The 7030-nt window shown below is 40.6% G+C and overlaps 1 protein-coding gene and 1 pseudogene across 2 annotated transcripts in view; both read left to right on the top strand.

The window, feature by feature from the left end:
- MAGI2 (membrane associated guanylate kinase, WW and PDZ domain containing 2) overlaps positions 1 to 7030 on the top strand; it is a 1308856-nt gene that overhangs the window by 1025054 nt on the left and 276772 nt on the right. The gene's annotated exons all lie outside the window — the stretch shown is intronic.
- On the top strand, positions 2927 to 3749 carry LOC112395045 (pyridoxal phosphate homeostasis protein pseudogene; annotated as a pseudogene).

Here is a 7030-nt window from a genome sequence, read left to right as displayed (position 1 = left end):
AAATTAAGATTTTTTTTTTTTTCCTTTTTTTTTTTGTGGTACGCGGGCCTCTCACTGTTGTGGCCTCTCCCGTTGCGGAGCACAGGCTCCAGACGCGCAGGCTCAACGGCCATGGCTCACGGGCCCAGCCGCTCCGTGGCATGTGGGATCTTCCCAGACTGGGGCACGAACCCGTGTCCCCTGCATCGGCAGGGGGACTCTCAACCACTGCGCCACCAGGGAAGCCCCAAATTAAGAATTTTTGAAAAGTGCCAAGGGTTTGCATACTATTTTTTTAATTAAAAAGAAGAAAAAAAAGCCTAAATGTGTTATCAGTATATGAGCACTTACGAAGGTATTCTACCTCTATTGACCTGTAGTTATGGTCTAGAAAAGATACTATGTGTCCTCATCTTTGCCTCTTGCTTTACTACATTGAAACATTCTCATGCATCAGATGAAGTTCTAATTTTAAAAACTTCAGTTGTCCCTTTAGTCTCTTTATACTAGTATTCTGTCACAACCTTTCAAAGGCAAAAATGAAAAATTATTCTTTACCTATTACTTCCCTCTCTTCATATCCATCCCCTTGATCTTCTGTAGTTTGGCTTCTGAAGCCACCACTCTACCCAAGCTTCTGTCTCATCAGCACTCCCAAATCCAGAGGCTTTGCTGGGAGTTCATTGCTCTTGAACTCTCAGAAGTACTTAACATTGTAGACCACACCCTCCTCCTTGAAACTGCCTTGCCTTGTTCTGTGACAAAGCTCAGCTGACCTTTTCCTACTTTTCTAGTTGCTCCTGGAATCTGGTTTCCTTCTTTCTCATTTTCCCACTGCCCATGGGAATTGCCTTTCATTCCATCTTTTGTTTTTCTTTTTCTATTTTGTTTCCTGGAAGAGCTCATCCATTCTCATTCTAGCTTAGCTGCTTATTAGCTGTGTAATATAAGGCAAGTTGTGTAGCCTCTCTGTACCTCAGGTTTCTCATCAGCAAATTGGAGATACTATTTGATGTGAAAATTAGAGTTAGTGTGTAGAAAGCATTTAGAATAACCCTTGTCATAACATAAGTAACATAAGTCAGTTGTCGTCAGTCATAACATAACATAAATAAGTCATTTGTTACTAGCCATGATCATTATTTGCTATCATTTCATCACACTTAAAACTACATCTTCATCTTTGATTTGTGTTTCCATATTTTAAACTGCTTTTAAGTTATGATCCACAAAATATTCTATCAACAACACTTCAAACACCAGCATGGCCAAAACAGAGGTCAGTTTCTTGGGCCATATTTCCTTCTCAACATGGCTCATCCTTTCAAATGCCATCTTTCCATCACTGATATTACCATTCTCCAGGTAATCAACGTTACATGGTAATTTAACATTTTTCTTTCATTGTCTACATTAAGCTTATTATTTAGCTTGTCGGATTTTCCTTTGTAATTTAGTTTGAATTCACTGAATTTTGTTTCTTTCCAATGCTCTGCTTGGTCCAGATCCTTGCCACCTTACACATGAACTAGTCATCCGTATCTCTACTCCCAGCATCTTTATTCCAACCAAATAATATCTTATAAATACCACGTTCAGTATGTCATATTCCACCCAATGTTCTTCTACTCAAGAAGCTAGAATCCAAAAATCTAACTATACCAATAGTTGTTAAATAATTGGGAATTGTAGAGCTGATGTTGCTTTTAAAATACATATTGAAAATTTAAGTTCATAAACTGGAAACTCAAATAAAATCTGAGAAGTATAAATATTTTATTTTTTTTATAGAAGGTTAATAAAATAAGCAGGAAAGATCATAAAAATGTTCCAGTAAACACAAACATATCATACAAAAGGGCCAATAGTAGTATAATTACAATAATGATAATAACTGACATTTCTTATCTCTATTACACTTTACAAAATATTTTGACATAAAATATTTCATTTGCTTTTCACACTAATTCAATGAAAAAGGTGTTGATATTAACCCATTTTACAGAATTAAAAACAGAGGTAAGGTTAAGCATCATACCAGAGATCATACGCCAGGAAGAGATGGAGACAGAACTTGCCTTTGGGTCAAGTTCCATTGCATAATTTGAAAGGCGTCAATAATCATTTTTTAACAACTTACTACATTTTTAAAACCTGGTAATAGAACCTAATGAGTGCTGAGTGAATGAGTGAATTACCTACCATATAGGCTGGAATAATTCTAAATTACTGTATATAGAACCACATCTAATACAACTTGGGTTTCACAATAGATAATCTATACATCTAAACCTCATGAACTGTCTTATTACTGCTTGGCAAACCAGGAGTATAGTGTCTAGAAATGAATAAATAATATTATCACTTTAGTACTAAAAGGTATCTACCTCTACTTAAGTTCATTAGCCAAAGGATCAGAAGCCATTACTCATTTTTTAATAACTGTCTTCATAATTAACAGCTTATATAACAGTAATATAGGTGAAAATACGTAAAATACTTTTTACAAGCATAAATAAAATTAGCCTTTATTTTACAAATGTTGTCCTTTGAATATAAAATAGTCTAAAATTATAGAGCTGACAAAGATGAACATATGACTGAGTTTTAGGTGTAAATGCTCCCTTTCTTTTCTATATGTGGGATTAATATTCAGATAGCTCAACTGACATTGCCTATTGATTACAGAAATTATGAAGATGAAGCAAAATTTTCCTGGATATACTTAATGCTCTGGAAAGAATGCTAATGATAGTTAAAACATTTGATCCTGAATTGAATGTATGTATCTCTCTATTCACTTGACTGTTTTAAGTAGCATTTAAAACTCTTTGGTGAAATTATTCAAAAATTTCTCAGTTGCAGATTACTTGGCATTGGCTATTATACTGCCTGTCTTATGTAAACATTATTCTTAAGACCATACCAGGACGTTAGTCCCTGGGGGATGTGGAGAGCTGGCAGCAAGCCACAGAGCTGTGGGATGGGTTCGCCCTGAGGGCAGTGAACAAGTGCGTGCAGCAGGGGGGTAGCGCAGCAGCTGCGGGAACTCCCAGCCATCCAGCCCCAGCTAGTAGCAGTCAGCAAAACCAAACCTGCAGACATGGGGATCGAGGCCTACAGTCACCAGCAGCGCACTTTCGGGGAGAGCTATGTTCAGGAACTGCTTGAAAAAGCATCAAATCCTAAAATACTGTCTTCGTGTCCTGAGATCAAATGGCACTTCATTGGCCATCTACAGAAACAAAATGTCAGCAAATTGATGGCTGTCCCCAATCTCTTCATGCTGGAAACAGTGGATTCTGTGAAGCTGGCAGACAAAGTGAACAGTGCGTGGCAGAAAAAAGGTTCTCCCGAAAGGTTAAAGGTTATGGACCAGATTAACACCAGCGGAGAGGAGAGCAAACGTGGCCTGCCCCATGGTGGCCGTGGTGGAACACATAAACACCAAGTGCCCCAGCCTGGAGTTCGTGGTACTGATGACCCTCGGGGGCTTTGGGCACGATCTTAGTCAAGGACCAGACCCAGACTTCCAGGTGTTACTGCCCCTCTGGAAGGAGCTGTGCAGGAAACCCAGCATCCCTACCAACCGGATGGAGCTGAACACGGGCCTGTCAGTGGACTTCCAACACACGATTGAAGTGGGATCTGCGAATGTCCAAATAGGAAGCACCATTCCTGGAGAGTGAGATTACTTCAAGAAAGCTGCCCTGGACAAGCGTGCAGCAGAGCTGAAGGCCCCGGGGGCAGAGGTGGCCCAGGCACATTGAGCAGCGGCCCAGCTCAAGGGCCAGGTCCAGGAAGACAAACTATGCACTCACCTGGGCTTTCACTTTCACATCCCCCACGTCACAGCACGACCACGCCCTCCTCAGGACCTGGAGAAGGCACGCCTACGATTATGTGTGTTGATGGAAACCATCTGACTTAGTGTCTGACACAGGAAGCTCACTTCAAGCAGTGACTTTGGATTGGATTTGAGGAATCCAGACTTTTCTGCAGAACAGGTACCTGGGCACTAGCCAGGAGTTGAGTTCAGACTTGAACGTTGCCCAGGAGCACCAACTAACCCATGAATGGCTTTCCCAGGTTAAAACTTGGTGACTGATGCCTATAATCACCGAAGTCAGAGGGATTCCAACTTGTCATCCACTTCAATAGAAAATTCCCTGTTACCAACTCCGTACAAACCCCACTGAGTAGCCATCTCTGCTGCTCTGGAGCAGTGTGGTTTCTGCCCCCAGTCTCCAACCCACCCAGTAAACGTTGGTCTCCACTCTGGCACGGCAGTACAGTAACTTCGGGACCTGGCTCGATTTAGTTCGCCAAACCACGTTGTGGCTGATGAGAGCTGTGTCCTCGGCCACTGTGTGGCGCTGACCCTGAAAATTACCGGGCAACTAACAGCAGCGGTCCTTGGGCCTTTCTCCAGAGACAGGACTTTGAGCTTTTGCCCCAGGCCCTACGGTGATGAGAATCAAATGATATGATTCTTCTGCCACCATAGTTCCCGTTATGATGATTACTTATCTCATAGCTCCCCAGAAATGAAAGATCCCCTCAAAGCCGGTTCAGGCTCACGGTTTCAACAAGGCCTGGTTTTGAGGTTCCTGTTCCTGGGAGCACTTTTTAGGCATACTAATAGCCCCCCCTCCCAGCCATGTTTATAAGGCAGAATTTTGCAAGTCTGGACATTAATAGAGTAGCTAGCTCTTCGAAACCCAGAAAGCACAATTCTCGGATAGTCACGACGGACAACTGTAGTCTGGGTCGTTGTTTGTTTTCCAGGTGGGTTTTTCTTATTTATTCAAGCCCCACTCTTTAATTTTATGAAACAACTCCCATGAAGCTGCTGCCGAAATGTAACTTTGTAAAACTTAAACCATTACGATTCCTGTACTATTGCCCTCAAAGCTATAGTGTGATATTTCAGATTCTATTAAATAAAAATGTGAGTTTGAAAACAAACAAACCACACCAATGACTTTCAGGAGCTTGAACTGAAGTGTTGATTCAAGATAGAACTGGCCTTAATAACCAATAGAAAAGGACACTGTGAACATGTGACTAAGTGGCAAATGGATAGCTCACTCGTTCCACTTTCTCAGAACTTCCAATATTTAGAGCATCATTGAGCATTTCAGTAAAAAAAAAAAAAAAAATACAGTCATTTGGTACCGAAATTAGTGCATAAAACCATAATTTTATATCCTAGGGATCTTCTGCATCATAGCATTTTTCTAATAAGCTTCATTAATATTTGGCAGTATGTCTTTTATTTAAATGACTTGATGACAGTTTCAAAGGCAAGAACACTGTAGATAGCACTTTATTTTATGCCCATAGTTGGAATGTGGACAAGAAACCAGTGTCAACTAGTGAAGCAGTAGCCAAGTGAAAATGGATTTAAATTTGAGAAACAATGAGCTTATCAAAGTGCTGTTATTTTAGATGCCACCCAGTAGGAAAAGTAGACAATGCAACCCATATTCTACCATGAGAAATGCTTTGCTTGAGTTCATCATTAACATTACTGATGATTAGAGGGAGAGAAGGGTTTGGATGAGGAAATAAAAGAAAATCTGACTTGGGCTTGCTTGCCCTTAGAGAGGCCTGCTAATTGGCCTTTCAATTAACTAAGGAGAAGCCTTTCAAGTCTTTGGTAGCAGTGAAGTGGAACTATATTAGCACATCCACTTCCTCTTTTTTTTTTAACAACTTTATTGCAGTATAATTGCTTTACAATAGTGTGTTAGTTTCTGCTGTATAACAAAGTGAATCAGCTATACATCCCCATATCTCCGTCCTCTTGCGTCTCCCTCCCACCCTCCCTATCCCACCCCTCTAGGTGGACACAAAGCACTGAGCTGATCTCCCTGTGTTCTGCGGCTGCTTCCCACTAGCTAGCTATTTTACATTTGGTAGTGTATATATGTCCATGGCACTCTCTCACTTTGTCCTAGCTTACCTTCCCCCTCCCCGTGTCCTCAAGTCCATTCTCTACGTCTGCATCTTTATTCCTGTCTTGCCCCTAGGTTCTTCAGAACCTTTTTTTTTTAGATTCCACATATATGTGTTAGCATACGGTATTTGTTTTACTCTTTCTGACTGACTTCACTCTGTATGACAGTCTCTAGGTCCATCCACCTCACTGCAGATAACTCAATTTCATTTCTTTTTATGGCTGAGTAATATTCCATTGTATATATGTGCCACATCTTCTTTATCCATTCATTTGTCTCTGGACACTTAGGTTGCTTCCATGTCCTGGCTATTGTAAATAGAGCTGCAATGAACATTGTGGTACATGACTCTTTTTGAATTATGGCTTTCTCAGGGTGTATGCCCAGTAGTGGGATTGCTGGGTCGTATGGTAGTTCTATTTTTAGTTTTTTAAGGAACCTCCATACTGCTCTGCCTATGTTTTCCTCTAAGAGTTTTAGAGGGTCTGGCCTTACATTTAGGTCTTTAATCCATTTTGAGTTTATTTTTTGTGTATGGTGTTAGGGAGTGTTCTAATTTCATTCTTTTACATATAGCTGTCCAGTTTTCCCAGCACCACTGATTGAAGAGGCTGTCTTTTCTCCATTGTATATTCTTTCCTCCTTTATCAAAGATAAGGTGACCATATGTGCATGGGGTTATATCTGGGCTTTCTATCCTGTTCCATTGATCTATATTTCTGTTTTTGTGCCAGTACCATACTGTCTTGATTACTGTAGCTGTGTAGTATAGTCTGAAGTCAGGGAGCCTGATTCCTCCAGCTCCATTTTTCTTTCTCAAGATTGCTTTGGCTATTCAGGGTCATTTGTGTTTCCATACAAATTGTGAATTTTTTTGTTTCCACTTCCTCTTTGTGCAACTCTCCCTTTTGAAGGTAGAGTTAACAGGATTTGCTAATGGAATAGATGGATGTGGTAAAAAGATACCAAGGAGGAATTCAAGGAGTTGTCATCAACTGAGATGGGGCAGACTATGAAAGGAGCAAGTTGGGCAAAGGGAGGAGTGTTAGAAATGGAGAGTTAGTTTTGAAGCTCATACATTTGAAATG

Source organism: Neophocaena asiaeorientalis, unplaced genomic scaffold, assembly GCF_003031525.2.
Source record: "Neophocaena asiaeorientalis asiaeorientalis breed wild unplaced genomic scaffold, Neophocaena_asiaeorientalis_V1.1 scaffold170, whole genome shotgun sequence".
NCBI lineage: Eukaryota > Metazoa > Chordata > Mammalia > Artiodactyla > Phocoenidae > Neophocaena > Neophocaena asiaeorientalis.
Note: the sequence above shows the minus strand (reverse complement) of the source record. Positions and strands in the feature narration are given on the sequence as shown.